This window comes from Phyllobates terribilis, unplaced genomic scaffold (genome assembly GCF_046119375.1).
Source record: "Phyllobates terribilis strain yellow unplaced genomic scaffold, ASM4611937v1 Scaffold_11__3_contigs__length_659146591, whole genome shotgun sequence".
Classification (NCBI taxonomy): Eukaryota; Metazoa; Chordata; class Amphibia; order Anura; family Dendrobatidae; genus Phyllobates; species Phyllobates terribilis.
The window spans coordinates 428,037,396-428,057,522 of NW_027362771.1; the positions used below are offsets into that span (position 1 = coordinate 428,037,396).

The following is a 20,127-nucleotide window of genomic DNA, read 5'->3' on the forward strand; positions in this document are numbered from 1 at the left end:
TTAGGTTGCAGAAAGTTCCTGTCTCCACAAGCCTAAAAGGCAACATTTCGAGAGCAAGCATTTGTGAAATGTGTGAATTTAGTAGTGTGGCCTGTGGGGCGTTGGGTGCATTCCAAGGACTGGGGTAGGGACAACTGAATGCTGTGCTGGGACAAGGATGCGGACGTGCTTCCTGATGGTGCTAGTTGAGAGTGTTCAATGACAGGTGCTGGGCGGGAGGCATCTTGGCATGCGCCATGGACAAGGGATTGGCGTACGCGCACAACAGCGAAACAAGCAGTGGTGTCACCCGCAGACACTGTTGCTGGACCCCACTTAGTCGGGTGTTTTGCTGCCTTGTACCTGATCATGCTGGTGGTGGTTAGGCTGCTAGTTTTGCTACCCATCATGATGCTGGCCTGGCAGGTGGTGCAAATGGCCTTTTTTTTCTGCAGGTCTTTAAAAAATAACCAAACTCGGGAAGACCTAACAGTTGTACTGCCAACTTCCGTCGTGTTGGCGTTACGAGGAACGCTTTCCCACCTTGTGTCTGCGGCCACCACACTGCTTCTTCCTGCCTGTTGTGGTGCTACGCCTCCCTCCTCCTTTGTGCTGCTGTCCTCGCTCTGTATGTCCCCATGCCAGGTTGGGTCAGTTACTATATCATCCACCACTTGGTCTTCCACTTCCGTACCCTGGTCCTCCTCCTGACTTTCTGGCAATTGTGTCTCATCATCATCGTCATCCACCTCTTGCGACAGTACTTGCACTTTCCCACTGTCGCCTTCGTGTGACCGTGGCTGCTCCAATATTTGGGCCTCCCTACACGTGTTCTCCTCTTGACCCGCTTGAAGCTGGCCGGCGAGAGGCCGAATCTACAAATGGAAAAGTGAACAGCTCTTCTGAGTGTTCAAGTGTGGGATCAGTTGTCTCCGTGCACTCGACATGGTGGGAGTAAGGAGGATCAGGGTGAGGACTATATGATCCAGACTCACGGCTACTGAGACTGGACCATGTGGAAGATAGGGTGGTGGTGGCAAAGTGACTGGAAACTTTATCTGCTATCCAACCAACAACCTTTTGACACTGCTCTGTGTTCAATAGTGGTGTTCTGCTGACCCATAGTATTTGGGACAGGAAGGTCAAGAGACAAGATTTGGGTGTTTGTTGTGGCACAAATTCAGCTTGCCCATGGCCACGTTCTCGGCCTCAGGCTCTGTATGCACCATCACCATCACGTCCACTTCCCTGTCCCTTGCCACGCACCTTGCCCATTTTTAATGAAGGACAATATTTTCCACGTTCACGAGAAATGGCTGATTTTGGAACGCAGTTATATGTGATATGTCTGAATCGTCAATTTTAAATAGCAGGCCTGTAATTTACTAATATTATTCTACACAGAGACCTAGTGTGAATAGCTTGACCGATACGCTGCTACAGAATGGAAAAGGAAGAAATGGCTGATATTGGATCAGTCTTATAGGTGATATGTCTGACAGAGAACCACGGTTTTAAATAGCAGGCATGTAATTTACTAATACTATTCTTCACAGACACCTAGTCTTAATAGCTTGACTGACACACTGCACACTGATATCTGGGGCTATGTCTACAAATATCTGTAATTATTTCAGCAGCAGACAGGACGTTCAATGGATCCTCTTGCGCTATATGCACTCAAGTCTGACACATACACTGCCTGCCTGCCTAACTCCTGCCTAGCACTGAAAATATGAAGCTGGATTAGTCCTCAGAAGGACTGTTAGTTCAGTTGGATATATATATATATATATATATATGTTGTGGAATACCTATGCTAACTATAAAGAAGCAAATCTCTCCCTGACGCAGCAGCACCTCTCCCTACTCTGCCTGATTCCAGGGTACACTGTGACGAACATAGCGGCGCCAGGTCTTATATAGACCTGATGACGCTGTGCGGCCAGTCAATCACTGTAATGCCCACAACCAACATGGCTATGGCATTACAGTGCATGGCAGGCAATCCCTGCATGTTCATTGGCTCTCTAAAGAGCTCCAAACATTCAGGGAGGGGATCCGAGTTCCCGCCCGAGCAACCCGTAAATACTCGCCGAGCGCTGAGCTTGTCGAGCACCGTGATGCTCGGGCAAGTACCGAGCAGTGGCGAGCACGTTCGCTCATCACTAGTTATGATCCCACCATGTATGAAGTTCCTGACTTGAGAGTTTCTCCAATATAGAGAACATGTCTTTCAATTCTGGAGATTGACCAGGTTGATTGTCGGCATTATCAAACATAGCAGCAAGTTTAGCCATACGTGACTCCATAATCATATAATAAAAAGGGGAAAATAATAGATACGTAGTGTAAGGTGGCTAATGGTCGCATAGTCGATGGGAAGTATGTGTCACAGAGATGCCTGTCCTTTGTGATGTAACCTGGAGTCTTGCTCTAGTGCACGTAAGCACTAAGAGGATTGTTTGGTGCACCTGGGATCGGGTTACAGGTAGTTTGGAGAGATGGGCGGGTCCAGCTACCCACATGCCTCACATCTGGGTGTGGTTAACAAGCTATAAAATGGAGGCTGTTGTTTGGCACATGGTCTGTGTGTTGGGAGGGAGAAGGCCCCCTGTGTGTTGTTGTCTCCAGATCGAGCCAGTATAATGGACGCTGCCCAGCCTGTGTGCCCACAGGACTGGCTAAGCAGAGACTTGCTTAAAGGACACTTTACTTTGTTTTGCCTGAACTAAAGGCTCTTTGTATTCCTTTTTGGTTTATGAAGTAATAAATGAATTAATAAATAGCAGATGCAGCTTCTGGCAGTCGCTATTCAGGGCAGGTGACCCAACCTCAGGTCCGGCTGATGACTACCACGTCCGGAAGGCAGTAAGATGGGCCTTGCAGAAAATGACCCTGGGGGATGACGTAGAGGCCTTCCTGATGGTGTTGGAAAGGGTCGCCGAGAGGGAGAAACTTCCACCAGAGCAGTTGGCCGAGGTGCTGGCACTATACTTGATGGGGGAGCCCCAGACGGCTTACAATGATTTAACTTTGCAGGATGCCAAAGAGTATGGCAAGCTAAAGACCGAGATTCTGGTGCACTTGGAGGTGACGATGTCTGTAAGGGCGCAGCGGGTTCACCACAGGGAGTATCTCCGGGACAAACCCCCTCATGTTTGACCTTTTGCACCTGGTCCAGAAGTGGCTGCAGAGTTCTTTACGCCTGCACAGATGGTAGAATGAGTGCTGATGGACTGGTTTTTGCTTTCCCTGCCAAAGCCAGGACAGACTTGGGTTGCCCAGGGTGATCCCCGGAATGCCGATGAACTGATTGGACTGGTCGAGAGATACCAGGGGGTTGAGGGTTCCTTGGGAAGGCAGCCCACTAAATACTGGGGGTTCATCAGGGAGTGGAGGCCCAAAAGGGGGTGGGGCGTCTGAGGTACAAAGGCGCGTGGGGAGGTAATGCCCAAGATCCCAACGGGTAATGTCAGTTGCTGGAGGTGCCACGGCCCAGGCCATATAGCCGCCCGTTGTCCCCTGACCCCGAGCAGATGGACTGCAGCATAGGATGCCGCTGTTCATATTATGCGTATCCGGCCTGCAGTGTGAACTGTCCACCCAGCGAGGTGCCACAAATATGTCCCGTGAAGGTGAATGTCAGCAGGTAATGGCACTGCTAGACTCCGGAAGTCTGGTGACCCTTGCTCTCCAACTGATACCAGGGAAAAAGGTTGGCGTACGGTGCATTCATGGGGATACTAAGGATTACCCCATGGCCAGAGTGGACATTGACATGGCCCATGGTATTGAGTCCAACGAGGTCGGCATTATTCAGGACTTGTTGCACCCCATAATTATAGGCTGGGACTTTTGTTTATTTTGGGATCTGTGGGGGGAAGGGTTCAGGGTTCGCTGGCTCGGATAAGAAACCAGTCAACCCTGAAGAGGTATCACCACACCCAGAGTCAAACAGGTTTCCCTTTTGTTTCCTTGTGGGGGATGAGGAGGTAGTGTCCCCTGAGTCTAACATTCCTGAGTTAGGGGTGACCAGCGAGAATTTGGGATCTGGCCAACATAGGGACCCAACTTTGAGAGAAGCCTTTAACAATGTCACAGTCATAAATGGGGTTGCACAGGAGCCGGGGGCTGACACAAGATTTCCCTATTTCATGATGAGTGGGGAGTTGTTGTACCGTGTTATGAAAGTGAGGGAGGAGCTTGTGGAACAGTTATTGGTGACGGGGCCCTATAGATGGAAGATGTTGGACATGGCCCATTCACATATCTTGGGGGGACATCTGGGAGTGGAAAAAATGCAGAAACGGTTCGTGCAGAGGTTTTATTGGCCCGGATGTCACCGGGAAATATTAAAGTATTGCAGGTCCTGCCCTACGTGCCAATTAACCGCCCCCACCTCTCACTTTCGAAGTCCCCTCCTGCCATTACCCATTATTGAAATGCCATTCGAGAAAATAGCTATGGACTTGGTCGGTCCCTTAGTTAAATCTGCTCATGGGCATCAATATATATTGGTCATCTTGGACTATGCCACCCGCTATCCTGAAGCGATCCCTCTGAGAAACTCCTCCGCCAAGAGTATAGCTCAGGAGTTTGTCCATGTTTTCTCCCAGACAGGGTTGCCAAGGGAGATCCTGACCGACCAGGGAACACCCTTTATGAGTAAGGTGATGAGGGAATTGTGCTAGGTCCTGCAAATCTCCCAACTGAGAACATCAGTGTACCATCCTCAGACAGATGGCCTCGTGGAGACTTTCAACAAAACTCTGAAGAGTATGCTGAGAAAGGCCATAGAAAAGGACGGGAGAGACTGGGACTGTCTCCTTCTGTATCTGTTGTTCTCTATCCGAGAGGTTCTATAAGCCTCTACTGGGTTCTCGCCATTTGAATTCCAGTATGGCCAACATCCGCGGGATCTCCTAGATGTAGCAAAGGAAACCTGGGAAGCCGAGGTCATGCCCCACAGGAGTGTCATCGAGCACGCCCTGATGCAGGAGAGGATTGAGAAAGTGATGGCCATCGTAAAAGAACATCTCCTCCAGGCACAGGAGGCGCAGGCCAGGGTCTACAACCGGTCAGCCAGAGTGCAGCAGTTCAGTCCTGGTGACAGAGTCCTTACCGTGGAAAGTAAGTTCTTGGCCAAGTGGCAAGGGCCTTATGAAGTGGTGGAAAAGGTTGGCAAAGTAAATTACAAGATTCATCAACCAGGTCGACGTAGGCCATACCAGATATACCACGTCAATCTCATCAAACTGTGGCAAGACAGAGAGGCAGTTGAAGCTCCATGCTTGTAGGTCAAACCAGAAGGTAGGTTGGAGGAGTTGCAGTAGCGGAGATGCTAACCAAGGCCCAAAAACAGCAGTGTCGGGAGATGCTGCAGAGGAACAGGGATCTGAACATGAGGTTCTGACGGAGGCACATGTGCAGGGGAACTTGTCGTATACCTGAGGCCCGTTGAGAGTTCATCTCCAAAGAAGTGGGTCGTATGCTGAAACTTGGGGTCATTGAAGAATTCAAGAGCGGTTGGTCGAGCCCGATTGTCTTGGTCCCAAAGCCCGATGGTGAATGGAGATTCTGTAATGACTATCAGAAGTTGAATGAGGTCTCCAAGTTCGACGCATATCCCATGCCACGTTTCGATGAGCTGATCGAGAGACTTGGGCCAGCAAGGCACATAACCACCTTTGATTTGACGAAGGAATATTGGCAGATTCCCATGGTACAGGGAGCCAAGGAGAAGACTGCCTTTTCTACACCAGACGGATGCTTCCAGTATGTCCGGATGCCTTTTGGACTACAGGGGGCCCCTGTCACCTTCCAGAGAGCCATGGATTGCATCCTTGGCCCCATAAGAAATACACCGTGGCATACCTGGACGATATTGTTATCTTCAGCCCAGACTGGGAAAGTCATCTGGAAAAGGTCCAGGCAGTGTTTGATGCTCTAAGGAAGGGGGGGGGGGTTTCAATAAACCCGAAGAAATGTGCCATGGGGAAAGAAGAAGCCAAATACCTAGGATATGAAGTGGGTAGAAGCAAGATCAAAGCCCAAATTAGTAAAGTGGAGGCAATCCAAACCTCGTCAAGACCACTTTCAAAGTAGCAAGTTAGAGCCTTTCTAGGAATCATGGCATACTACAGGAGGTTCATCCCAAACTTCGCCATGATGGCTGCACCACTTACTGACCTCCTTAAGGGGATAAAATCGGCAATGGACAAATGGTCTGAAGAGGCAAAGACGGCCTTTCAAAAAATGAAAGGGGGTCTGTGTAAGCAACCGGTTCTGCCTGGAGTATAAATTCTCCAAGAAAGAATTTATACTCCAGGCAGATGCTTCAGATGTCCGTTTAGAAGTAGTCCTTTCCCAGGACATACACGAGGAGGTGCACCCTGTTCTCTACCTGAGTAGGAAACTGTCTTTGTGTGAAAATAATTATGCTGTCATAGAAAAGGAATGCTTGGCCATAAAGTGGGCGGTGGACATGCTACAGTACTATCTATTGGGACGAAAGTTTAAATTGGTATCTGACCCTGCCCCACTCGGATGAGGGAAAGAAAGGGAAAAAATGCTAGGGTCACCCACTGGTTCTTAGCTTTACAAGATTTCATCTTCCATGTAGAGCATAGAGCAGGCAAGGTACATGGTAATGCCGCTGCCCTCTCGAGAATCCCCTGTCTAGTAGTGGAAGGTGCCAAGCCCCACGGCTTTAGGCAGAGGGGGGAGGTATGTAAGTTGGCTAATAGTCGCGTAGTCAATGGGAGGTATGTGTCACAGAGATGGCTGTCCTCTGAGATGTAACACAGAGTTTTACTTTAGTGCACGTAAGCACTAAGAGGACTGTTTGGAGCACCTGGGACAGGTTTATGGGTAGTTTGGAGAGACAGGCGGGTCCAGCTACCCACATACCTCACCTCTGAGTGTGGTTAACAATCTATAAAATGGAGGCTGTTGTTTGGCACATGGTCTGTGTGTTTGGAGGGAAAAAGCCTCCTGTGTGTTGTTGTCTCCAGATCGAGCCAGGATAATGGATGCTTACAGTAACATTACAGTAACATCAGTAATGACCGTTATTCATTGTCACTTTTAGTGTGGATTCATTTATTTATGTATAATATCTGTACCCGGTCATTTTTGTAATCATGAATATATATCATATCTGCCTTATGGCCACAAATAATACTGAGATATTATGGTAACATGCATAACAATTGGTATTCACTGCTACTCCATTGTGTAGCACGTTCTCAAGAATTGTGTTTGTGCAATTTGAACCATGAATATATATGATATTTTGGGTGTGATTCATTCCATAGTCATCTTGTAGCTTGCCTTTGTCCACGTGCAACCTTGCAGATGACCTCGTTTGTCTTTAATTGATGTAATTGTTGAACATTTATTTTTTCTACATAACGGCATTCAGTAACATTTCTTGTATATCCTATGAGTAAGGGTGCGTTTTTTTTGTACCAGAAACATGTCAGGTTTCCTTGTTTTTATCTTTTTAAAATGATTCTCCAATAAACTTTACATTTTTTTATTATTTGGCTGGTTGTGCCGAAAAATCCTTTTTCCTACATTTCCATTTTGACTACTATCACCAGTGGATCTGGCACCCGCCTGATGAACTCCTCTAATGAACTGAAGCTGTCTACTATTTGAGGTGGTGAGCTCCCTCCCCCTCTTTCCCTGCTTATTCAAGATGTTACTAATCCAGATAAGCCAAGACAAATGGCAGTCATCTCCCAAATGGTAGACAGAGAAGAAATAATGGCAGGGTGCAATGATACTGTTATTTGCAACAATGAATATAGCTTATATTTTTTCCTTGTTTTCTTTCATTCACTGATAGTAGTAATAACATAAAAGTGAGATCTCATAGATAGCATTTAAAGTCTCACCATCATGCACGGGTGAGTAGAATGTTCATAGGATAGATGCCAGTGAGTATGTTCATCAAGAAGCTCTATTGCTGTGATCTAGAGATAATCTATATCACGTACAGTCAAACAATCGTCAAAAACACAGCAGCTGCTCAGCATTCAGAAAGACAGGCTGGACAGCAGTGTGAGCAGCCTCTTCTTACCTCGGTACTCCTGGTATCTCCATTATTAGATCAGGAGAAAATGCTAGGATTCATCCAGTCTGTTCAGCGCTCCCAGGAGACAGGCACCAGGCAGAGGTATTAAAAGTCTTCAGAAATTTACTTAGACAAAAATCATAAAAAAAACGATACATAGAACAACGCGTTTCGGCTATATACTTGTACAAAATAGCCTTCCTCAGGTAAGATATTGCCTTACAGTCTGCTAGAGTTATATAGTCTATAGAAGTTCACTTGAATAAATTAATTATGTTAAATGGTCAAGACCTGGTGGTTCTTCATTAGCTTAATTGCTGCTTGGTGGTTTTCAGTATGCAGCTTTAGCTTATCCTTGTTTCTTTTGTTGTTTTTTGATGATTTTTATCTAAGTAAATATCTGAAGACTTTTAATACCTCTGCCTGGTGCCTGTCTCCTGGGAGCGCTGAACAGACTGGATGAATCCTTTCATTTTCTCCTGACCTTCATTCCACGGTCTCCTGGCTGAGAGATCCGTTGTATCCAGACTATAGCTGCACATCAAGGAGTCAAGGCATCTCAGTCAGACCTAAGAGGTCGATACGCTATGCCACAAGCTACATCAAAGGTGAGCAAATTAGCTTCTGAAAAATAGCTGAACTTAATAATCTGCACTTAGATCTGCGCCCGTGTTTTCTGTCTTTTCCCTTCTCCTAGACCCTATAGCCTTGGGGTCATATACCTCTGACCAGTATTAGATCAGAAAGATATGGTGGACAGCAATGTTTTGTCTTGGGAGGTAACTTGTGTTGGAAATCATAATGACCACTCGCTTGTTACACTGTCCTGGAATGTTAACAGGATGGGTGCCTGTGAGCATGTGTAGTAGGAAGCTTGCCTGCAGTGACCTAGAGAAATTCTATTTCACATACTGTCAAGTTATCTAGAGAACGCAGCAGCCATTTCAGCATTCGGAAAGACAGGGTGGACAGCAGTGTGAGCAGCCTCTTCTTACCTCGGTACTCCTGGTATCTCCAGTATTAGATCAGAAAGATATGGTGGACAGCAATGTTTTGTCTTGGGAGGTAACTCGTGTTGGAAATCATAATGAACTTGTTACACTGTTCTGGAATGTTAACAGGATGGATGCCTGTGAGCATGTGTAGTAGGAAGCTTGCCTGCAGTGACCTAGAGAAATTCTATATCACATACTGTCAAGTTATCTAGAGAAAGCAGCAGCCATTTTAGCATTCGGAAAGACAGGGTGGACAGCAGTGTGAGCAGCTTCTTATTGCCTCAACACCCCTGATATCTCCAGAATTACAGTGGATAGACAGGGTGGGCAGTATTGTAAGCAGCCTCTTCTTTTTTTAGCTCCTCTTTTATCTTCAATATCAGAAAGACAGGGTGGACGGTAGTGTGAGTGGCCTCGTCTGACATCAGGAGCCCTGATATCTCTTTTATTAGATCAGAAAGATAGCACGGATAGCAGTGTCAATGAGTCACTTATTTTCTTTAGGAAAGTAATTGCTGTAGTACATCAAAATGGCTGCTGATTTGTTACACTGACAGAAACCTAAAATGTCAATAGGACAGGTACCTGTGAGCATGTGCAGTAGGAAGCTTCACTGCTGTGACCTGGAGATAGCTTAACAAAGTGTGAAGTAGGTTATCTCCAGGTCACAGCAGCGAAGCTTCCTACTGCACATGTTCACAGGCACCTGTCCTATTGACATTCTAGGACAGGTTTCAGTTAGTGAAACAAAGCAGCAATCATTTTGATATACTGCAGTATTTTCCTTTCTAAAGAAAATGAGTGTGATTTGCTGACACTGCTATCCGTACTATCTTTCTGATCTAATAAAAGCTATACCAGGGCTGTTGATGTAAGATGAGGCAACTCACATTGTTGTGCACTCTGTCTCTCCAATTTAATATTGAAGATAAAAGAGGTACTAAGTAAAGAAGAGGTTGCTTACACTACCATCTGTCTGTCTGTTATAATTCTGGAGATATCAAGGGTGTTGAGGTAATAAGAAGCTGTGACACTGCTGTCCACAATGTCTTTCTGAATGCTGAAATGAATCAGCTAAGTAAAGATAGAGGACAGTCCATCATAACTTTAAGACATGAACATCAGTCAATCTGGAAAATTGCTAAAACATGAAAATATCCTCAAGTGCTCTGTAGAATGTAAGCCCGCAAAGGCAGGGTCCTCTTTCTTCTGTACCAGTCTATCATTGTTAGTTTGTTTACTGTAAGTGATATCTGTATTTGGCATGTAACCCCTTCTTATGTACAGCACCATGGAATCAATAGCGCTATATAAATAAATAATAATAATAAAAGTGCAATCTTGATAACTATCAATCGATATCTTGAAAATGGTTATTATGAGGACGGTCCCAGGAAAGGAAGACCAAGAATATCCTCTGCTGCAGAGGATAAGTTCATCAGAGTTGTCAGTCTCAGAAACTGCAAATTGACATAACCTTAGATAAAAGCCCTGAAAAATAAAAGCACAAATATTAGGTTGCAGGCACATCTCAACATTAAAGGGGTTGTCCACTACTCGGACAACCCCTTCTCAATCACTATGTTTCCATCAAGTAAAATAATAACACCTTTACTCACCTTCGGTGCAAGTACTGTTTCAGCGGTGTCGGAACTGGCTCTCATTGGGCTTGTGTGACATTGTTGTGTCACGTGTTCCCTGCTGCCAATCAGTGGCCACTCCACTGTCCCCTCCTTATGACACTATTATAATCTGGAGGAAGTCAGAGCTTTGGATGCTCTCTCACTTCCTCCAAATGTCTGATTTGTCCAAAGGAAGGGAGAGTGAAATGGCCAATGATTGGCCTCGGTCATCGCATGACATTTTTTATGTCACGCAATCCCTGGAAGAGCCAATGCCAACACAGCTGGAATGGCGTTTACACCGGAGGTTATTATTGGTGTTATTATTTTACTTGGGGGAAACATATTGACTGAGAAGGGGTTGTCTGAGTTGTGGACAAACCCTTTCAATGTTGTGATGTGCTTGCAATGTGACAAATCATTTGATTCACATGTAGCGAGATGACATCATTAGGCTAAGTTTGATGAGCTAATGAGTATTTGGTGAGTTTTTGATGTTGCAGATTTTTTGCAGCATTTCTACACTTGTTAGGATATGTTCACATGTTACGTTTTTGCTGCATTTTTTTCTGTGAGTTTTTTGTCAGCTAAAAGACTCAACATTTTACTGTTTTAGCAAATATAATGAAATATCTGAAATCTCATATACATGCGGCTTTTTTCCTTGTAGATTTGAAGCAGTTTCAAATCTGCAGCATGCAAATTTTTTCATTGTTGTTCACGCAAATGAATGGGAAAAAAAACACATAAAAAATGCAGCAAAAATGGGCGGATTTTCTGCAGCATTTTTCCTGCCAACATTCCAGTATTTGCAGCAGAAAAATACAGAACAAGTGCACATACCCTTAGGTTAATCAGGTTACTTGCAATTTTTATTGCGTTTTTTTACGTACTTTTTTATCATGTTTTGACATTTTTGTTTTTGTCTCTTTTTGATATGTTATGTAATGTTTTAAATAAAACTGCTTTGTTTTGGATACTTTCTATTACTTTGCTTTGATTAAACTTTATTAATAAAGTCGTGTGGATTACATTTGTTCTTACTGCATTTGGCTGGGTGCCCACGTAGCGTTTTTCAAGCGTTTATGCTGCGGAATTTCCGCAGCGTAAACGCTTGTGAAACGCTAGGTAATCCGCACCCCATGGTCCCCAAGGGGATTCCGCATGTTCTATGCACATGCTGCGGATTTTTCCGCAGCGTTTATGCTGCGTACAAAAATCCGCAGCATGTCATTTAATTTTGCGGAAGCGCAGCGGAACTCCCGCCATTGACTTGCATTGAAACGCATAGAAACTGCGACTGTACATTTGTACAAGCGGCTTCTATGCGTCTCTATGTGCGGATGGTACCCAGTTCTGGAGGAGAGGAGACACTCATCCAGACCTGGGTACCATTGTACCTGTAAAAAAAGAATAAAATAACAAATAAAGTTTATACTCACCTTTCCGAAGGCTTTTCTCTGAATGCCGGCATCGCTTGAGGACCTGCGGTGACGTCACAGTCATGTGACGGCAGGCCCTTCACCGCTCTGTCTCGCGATATGCCGGCAGCCGGGAACCAGACAGGAACGAGCGCTGCTGCACACACCGGGGCCTCGGGGGTGAGTATAGCTTTATTTTTTTTCATTTTTACGGTTCACACTGTATAAATCCATGCCGTTTGCATGGATTTATATATATTGTGACCTAGTTGTCAAGCACTTTCCAAGTGATGCTATCGCCTGGAAAGCGCTTGTCAATCTGCATGCGGAAACGCATGTGAATCCGCATGTGGATCCGCATGTATTCTGCAGGAAAAACGCATGTGACAAGCCCAGGGGATGGGGGATGACTCGGTTACCCGGGCCTTTAGCCTTAAGGAGGTCGCGGTGGTTGGCTCCCGGGCCCGTACTCTGGGGTCTCTCTTTAAAAGGGCGTTAATCGATGTTAAGTTTATAAAAGAAAGAGTTTGTGACGCCACCTGTGGTTTCTGGTGAGGATCACCAGCGCTGCGCAGTCCACTGAGGCTGATGATAGGGCAGCTTGATGGTATTGCTCTCCACAGGTAGAGCTGGGCCTCAGGGCAGTATAGGAACGGGGATGCAGGACAAAGAGACTACGCCGGGCCAGAGCAAGAACAGGGACGGACACAAAAGTCACTTCAGTACCTTTTACTGATGGAAATTCAGGCACTCCCCGGAGCACTGTAGGGTGAAGGGTGTATGTCCGGATCCTCCCCAATGAGCAGGTTTTGGGCCTCCTGGTTCTTGCTGCTGCGTAAGTTTCTGACCTGCCCGGAGCTAGGCCTAACTTTGTCTCTGTCCTGCGCTGGCTGACCTTGTGGTAGGGTCTTCTCTTGGAGTGCACGCTCCCGACCTACGGGGCCTATGTGTCTCCTGACTCTGGTACGTATCAGCACTTTAGCGATCCTGGGACTTGTAGTTCTCCAGGGATTCCGGTTTATCTTACTGGGTCGTGGAGATCCCGGCAAGCTTCGGACCTGGTGTCCGGTAACTACTTCTTCGGGGTGAGCTAATTAAGCTCCTCTGCCCCCTATGAGCTAACTCTCTACTCCTTCGCCTTCGGCCTACTCGGACCCTCAATAGGCTACTCACACTAACGGCAGCGGGCCGCGTTTCACCGTTCTTATGGCGCCGGCACACCTAAAGCTCACCTCACTGAGCTGCACTAAGTCTCGATCTGGATAAGCTCCACCGCAGACCGACCTCTCTCAGGCTTTTACTCTGCAGGAACTCTCTCAACAAGTTTACTCTCTGTCAGTTCCAGTCTAGACTCACGGCTGCCTGGCTCCACCTTCCCTTATATATCTCCCTAAGGAGCTCCCTCTGGTGGTCTGAGGTGGAAGGTGGAGATGTGTGAATGGTTATGGGGGCCTCTTGTGGAGGAATCCTTCAATACACCCTTCAATACAGTAACAATAGGAACATAAGCAATACAAGAACATTAACGACTATCTTCCTTTTATGGTAGGCACGAATCTTAAACGTTGCATAACCATAACAATTACAGAGTGTCCTCAGAATCCAAGTCTCTGGTGGTGAGGTTCCCAAGAAAGGATGTCCATCTCACAAAGTAGAGTACTTGGTGTTTTTGAGGGACCTGTCCTAAACCCTCTACGTAGGCCCTGGAGTGGCTGCAGGGCATGAAGATCCCGTGTTGGACCTCCACACGTGCCACTCCAGACAGGTTTTCCTTCTGAGGTCACCTAAAGGGCACTCCAGGGAGCGCAATTATATACAAAGCAGTTTTTGGGCTGCACACAGTCCTCAGCCACGAAGTCCTTTGGTAAATAAGACAGTAATTAGGCAAAGTGTCCATATACTTAAACTGTTCAAAAATAAGCAAAACACAAAATAATGTACATTTGCATGGGAAATACACAATTATGCAGTACATTACATTTTAATATACAATACCCCAGGGGTAACTATATATACACTTTCTGAAATTTTGTTACTTTACTCAGTGTACCTAGCAGGGGGTTTACCTCTCGTGCTATGTACTGATCTGCGTAGTGCTGTGGTTGGTGGAGTGTCAGTGTCTATATCCTCAGCTACTCTACCAGTTCTACGTGTAACCATGTTGTAAAACTGCCTTAACCTCTCTCTTGGACTGGCAAGTCTACCATTGGCTGGGCCCTCTTACTCCGCTTCTGCCGGGGATCCTTCATCCGGGGATACTTCTTGAGCTGGCTCTTCTGCAGCACTTACAGGTACAACTTGCTGTGGAGGGTTTTCTGGTTGTTCATAGAATTGGAGTACTGGAATGATTACTGCTCCTCCTATCTGAGGCCAATCCGCTGGGAAGTCTCCTAGGTCAGTGTGTATCACTGTTTCTTTAGGTTCTTCCTGGGTTGTGAGAGACACTTTTTCTTGGGGTTTCAGTAATTCTGGACACAACTTTAGATGGTCCCTAGACACTGTAGCAGATGTTTTTCCTCCATCACGACTGATTATGCATGTCTTTTTGTTGTCAAATCTTGATGGTAACACAGTGTAGGGGTCTTTTTCCCACTGGTCGTCGAGTTAGTGGTTACGTCTTTTCCTTTTTAGTACTGTTCACCTGGTGTGAAAGGTTCTGCTGGTGCGTTTTTGTTGTAGTGCATTTCCTGCTTTTCTCTCACCCGAGTAAGACTGTCCTTGACACAAGCTTGTACCCTTCTGTACTGCTCTTGTCTGGTGGTGTCCCAGTCCTCAGTGGTCATATCAGCTTCAGGTTCAACAACACCAAGCTCCAAATCCATGGGCAGCTTGCCTGGCCTTGCCCGCATGAGATATGCCGGAGTGCAATTGGTGGAACTGACTGGTATATGATTGTACAGATCCACTAGGTCAGGTAGTAGGTCTGGCCACTGGTTTCTCTCCTCAAGTGGTATGGTCTTTAGCAGGTCGATGATGATGTTGTTCATCTTTTCGCAGAGACTGTTGGTTTGTGGGTGATATGGTGTAGTTCTGATCTTTTTACACCCGTAGAGATGACAGAACTCTTTGAACAATTCAGCCTCAAAGGCCGGGCCTTGGTCCGTCAGTACCTGCTCAGGGTATCCATGGGGTCTGCAGAAGTACGCTTGGAACGTCTTCGCTGCTGTCTCTGCTGTCAGGTCTTTGACAGGGGCGACCACCAGGAAACGTGAGTAATGATCCACCATAGTCAGAGCATAGGAGTACCCTGACCTGCTGGGGGACAGCTTGACATGGTCCAGGACCACGATCTCCAGAGGACGAGTCATCTTGATAGGCTGCAGGGGCGCCTTCTGGCTGCTGAAGTCTTTCCTTCTTAGGCCGCAGGGTCCACAGTCCCGGCACCACCTTTCAATGGAGCTGCGCATTCCTACCCAGTAGAATCGACACTTCAGCAGGGTCTCTAGCTTTTTCCAGCCAAAGTGCCTCTCCTGATCGTGGTAAGCTTCTAATACCATCTGGATGTCTGTCTTCGGGACTACTATCTGCCATACCATCTCGTGGGTTCTTGGATTAACGTACCTCCGGCACAGCTTCTCACGGTAGATAAACAGCCGGCTTCTCTCGTTCCACAGCTGCTTTGCTTGCAGAGACGCATCCTTCTCCAGAGAGGCACCTTCTTGGGTTATCAGCTGTTTGATGCGGCTGACAACCGGGTTGCTGTCCTGGGTCTCTTTCCAGCTATGGTGAGGAAGGGGGTTTAACGTCTTTTCACGCGGCTTCCTGGAGGCTCGTTGCTCATGGATCATCCCACTCTGGTGAAAGGCAGGTAGCTCTATCTCTTCCAGGTCATCCACTTCTTCTTCTGTGTCTGACTGGTGAGGCATCCTAGACAGGGCATCGGCGTTGGCGTTCTTGCGGCTCGCCCGGTATTTAATTGTAAATTGGTAGTTTGACAGCCGAGCCACCCATCGTTGTTCCAGAGCCCCCAACTTAGCTGTTTCAAGATGGGTCAAGGGGTTGTTATTAGTAAAGGCAGTGAACTTGTTGGAAGCCAAATAGTGCTTGAATCTTTCAGTGATGGCCCAGACCAAGGCCAGGAACTCCAACTTGAAGCTGCTATAGTTCTCTGGGTTCCTCTCAGTCGGACGGAGCTTCCTGCTTGCGTATGCAATGACTTTCTCTTGCCTATTCTGCTTCTGACTTAAGACAGCGCCCAGGCCTTCGTTGCTGGCATCTGTATACAGCAGGAACGGTTGGCTGTAGTCAGGGTAGGCTAGGATCTCATCACCTGTCAGGATCTCCTTCATCTCCTGAAACGACTCTGCTTGCTCCTTACCCCAGTGGAATGGAGGGTTTTTGCCTTTGGGGGACTGCCCTACCAGGAGGTCTTGCAGAGGAGCTGCTTTCTTTGTATAGTCCTTTACGAACCTCCGGTAGTATCCTACTAGTCCCGAGAACTGACGCACCTCCTTGAGGTTCTTCGGCTCCGGCCACTTCTGGATGGCTGTGACTTTCTCCGGGTCTGGTGCAACGCCTTCCGGGTTGACAATGTGTCCCATGTACTGTACCTTCCTCTTGAGCAGGTGGCACTTTGAGGGCTTCAGCTTCATCCCGTACCGGGACAGTGACTCAAATACCTCTGCCAGGTGTTTCAAGTGGTCCTCGTACGTTCTGGAGTACACAATTACGTCATCCAGGTAAAGTAACACAGTCTCGAAGTTGCGGTGTCCCAGGCAGCACTCCATCAATCTCTGGAACGTTCCGGGGGCATTGCAGAGTCCAAACGGCATGCTATTGAACTCGCAGAGTCCCATCGGGGTGGTGAAGGCCGTCTTCTCCCGATCCTCCTCAGCCACAGCGACTTGCCAGTACCCACTAGTGAGGTCAAGGGTAGAAAAGTAATTTGCAGACTTTAAGGCAGCTAGGGACTCCTCTATGCGTGGCAAAGGGTATGCATCTTTATGTGTAATGCGATTTACTTGACGGTAATCTACACAGATTCTCATGCTCCCGTCCTTTTTCCTAACCAGCACTAGGGGAGCCGCCCAGGGACTACAACTATCCCTTATCACTCCCGCCTTCCTCATGTCATGCAGCATTTCTTTTGCCTTCTGGTAGTGAGCTGGGGGTATAGGCCTATAACTTTCTTTAATTGGGGAATGGTTGCCTGTGGGGATATGATGTTGAACCCCCTTAACCCTCCCGAAGTTTAGTGGATGTTTGCTGAACACCTGCGAGTATTTTTGAACCACCCGGTGTATACCCTGTTTTTGATGGGCAGCAGTGGTGTCTGTCCCAACATGGAGCTGCTGACACCAGTCCTCCACCTGGGTTGCAGGGTCATTATCCTCCACTTCTTCTGGTGAAGTTAAGGACTCCGCCTCATGGATACAGTTATTGTTGACAGCATGTAATTTGGCAACAGTGGCATAACGTGGCAGTTTGACCTCATCTTCCCCTAAATTGATGGACAGGCACCCTCCCATTACGTACATCTACCACTCCCCTGGCGGTTAAGAGCGTGGGTCTATGCTCAGAGCAAAGGGGTTCTACTACCGCCTGGTAGCTCTATCCTCTAAGACCTATGGCAGCTCTACACCAGATGAGCACTTCACTCATTGGGGGGATGACAATGGGTATGGGGTCTGTTACCCTCACGTTACCAATTTCACCATCTGTCAACCTTACTTGCTGTTGATACATCAGGACACGGATCTCCTTCTGTAGCGCCCTCCTTTGTCTCGGTCTGGCAGTGTCAGCGATCTGTTGGAGTAAGAACACAACCTCTCCCAAACAGTTACCAACAATCTTAGTGCCAAGTACCATATATGGGTTGCTGTCATCAGGGTTAGTCTCCACTACAATTAGTACCTGGTCCTTCAGCTCCACTCTCCCCACCTTTACAGTCACATTCTTAACCCCGAGTAGGTTAAGGGGGAGTCCATTTGAAGCATAGACAGACAAATTTGGAGCTGGCGGACGTAGATCGCCCATGGACCAGAACCTCTTGTAGAGGACTTCAGGCATGATGGTTACCTGAGATCCAATGGACAGGAAAGGTCTTCCTCCGACGAATCTGTTGTACCAGTCTGATGGGCCTGGTGAGTCTAATCCTGGGTGGTGGCCCTCGGACCCAGGGTTTTCTCGTTTAAAGGACACTTCTGGGCGAGGTGTCCGGTCTTACGGCATCGGTAGCAGATCGGATCCTTTGGTGGGCGGCGCTGGTCACTGGTCCTTGGCGAGGGTGGTGTTGGCCTCGTCCTCCTCCGCATCCAGGGGACATCCTCAGGGCTGTCGGCTAGCAGGATCTTCCCTCCTTCCTCTGGCCCTGTCCGCAGCTGCAGGGCACTCAGCACGGTGGTCAGGGTTTTGCTCAACTGACGCACCTCAGAGCGCAGACTGTCCAGTTCTTTAGGGGACGTTGCTGGAACCTTAGCTTCAGCAGCCACTGGGGATAAGGTGGGTGTAGCAGGCACTGGAGTAGCCCCACCCTGGTAACGTTGGATGGCATTTGTTTCCAGGGGCTGCAGTCCTTTTATAGCCATTTCCTTAAGATTGTCAAAGGTGGCATCTGGATGATCCAGGGACCACCAACGCACAGTCCTGCTCTCCTCTGGAGACCTCAGTCCCCGGACAAACTGTTCCTTCAGCATTCGGTTCTCATTCTCAAAGCTGGTCGAACTAACCTGGTTTAGAGCCCGCAGGGCCCCTTGGAGACGCCAGGCGTAGTCCCGAACATTGTCCTCTGGTTGTTGGGAGCAGCTGTAGAACCTCATTCGGAGATCCGCCTCAGTAAGGTCCTCAAATACAGTCTGTAGTTTTTGGAATATTGCGGACACTGACTCTTGGTCTGCGGCCGACCATGTTTCCACTTCCCGTTCCGCAGCACCAGTCAGTTGTCCTAACGGCAGCTCTTTGTTTGCCGGTCATAGAGTACATGTCTAAGATACCACATATCTTCCGTTTGAATCCAGACAGGGTATCTGGTTTGCCGTTGTACTGTGGGAGCCAGTTTGCTCCAGGAATGTTCGGTAAAGTCATAGGAATAACAGGTGTTACAGGCGCTGCTGGTGGAGCGGCGACTTCGGCCTGCCCATTATCGGGCACGGGCTGAACTTCAGGGACGTTGACCGGTAGGTCGGCGTTCTGCTGCTCGACGGACATCTTAGCGCCCCCCTAGTTAACCGTGGCCTACCTTCTGGTTTTTCTTCTGGTAGGCCGCAGCTCCGCAGGTGACGGTTATCTTCAGGACCTTGCGTCGCTTGCGTCCTACGTCAGAGCGTTCAGCGATGCTCCTTTCAGGACCTGGCGCTTCCTGATTTGACATCGAGGTGTGGGGCGTGTCTGGGACTTCGCGCTCTTTTGCAGGTACGCCCCTTATTTTCCCGCGGTTACGCCCTTCTTCTCGCTCAACGGCCAACTATGGCGGCTATCTTTACCACAACTTTACGTACACAGTTCAAAATAAAGGCGCACAGTACCCGGTGGCAACGGGCAAAACACTTCGTCGTTGCAGCGGGCATGCAATTCTGTTCGTGACGCCAGAAGAGAATGACAAGCCCAGGGGATGGGGGATGACTCGGTTACCCGGGCCTTTAGCCTTAAGGAGGTCGCAGTGGTTGGCTCCCGGGCCCGTACTCTGGGGTCTCTCTTTAAAAGGGCGTTAATCTATGTTAAGTTTATAAAAGAAAGAGTTTGTGACGCCACCTGTGGTTTCTGGTGAGGATCACCAGCGCTGCGCAGTCCACTGAGGCTGATGATAGGGCAGCTTGATGGTATTGCTCTCCACAGGTAGAGCTGGGCCTCAGGGCAGTATAGGAACGGGGATGCAGGACAAAGAGACTACGCCGGGAAAGAGCAAGAACAGGGACGGACACAAAAGTCACTTCAGTACCTTTTACTGATGGAAATTCAGGCACTCCCCGGAGCACTGTAAGGTGAAGGGTGTATGTCCGGATCCTCCCCAATGAGCAGGTTTTGGGCCTCCTGGTTCTTGCTGCTGCATAAGTTTCTGACCTGCCCGGAGCTAGGCCTAACTTTGTGTC

The 20,127-nt window shown here is 47.8% G+C and overlaps 1 protein-coding gene across 3 annotated transcripts in view; it reads left to right on the top strand.

The window, feature by feature from the left end:
- Positions 1–20,127, top strand: part of LOC141166466 (creatine kinase U-type, mitochondrial-like) — a 194,037-nt gene that overhangs the window by 96,869 nt on the left and 77,041 nt on the right. The gene's annotated exons all lie outside the window — the stretch shown is intronic.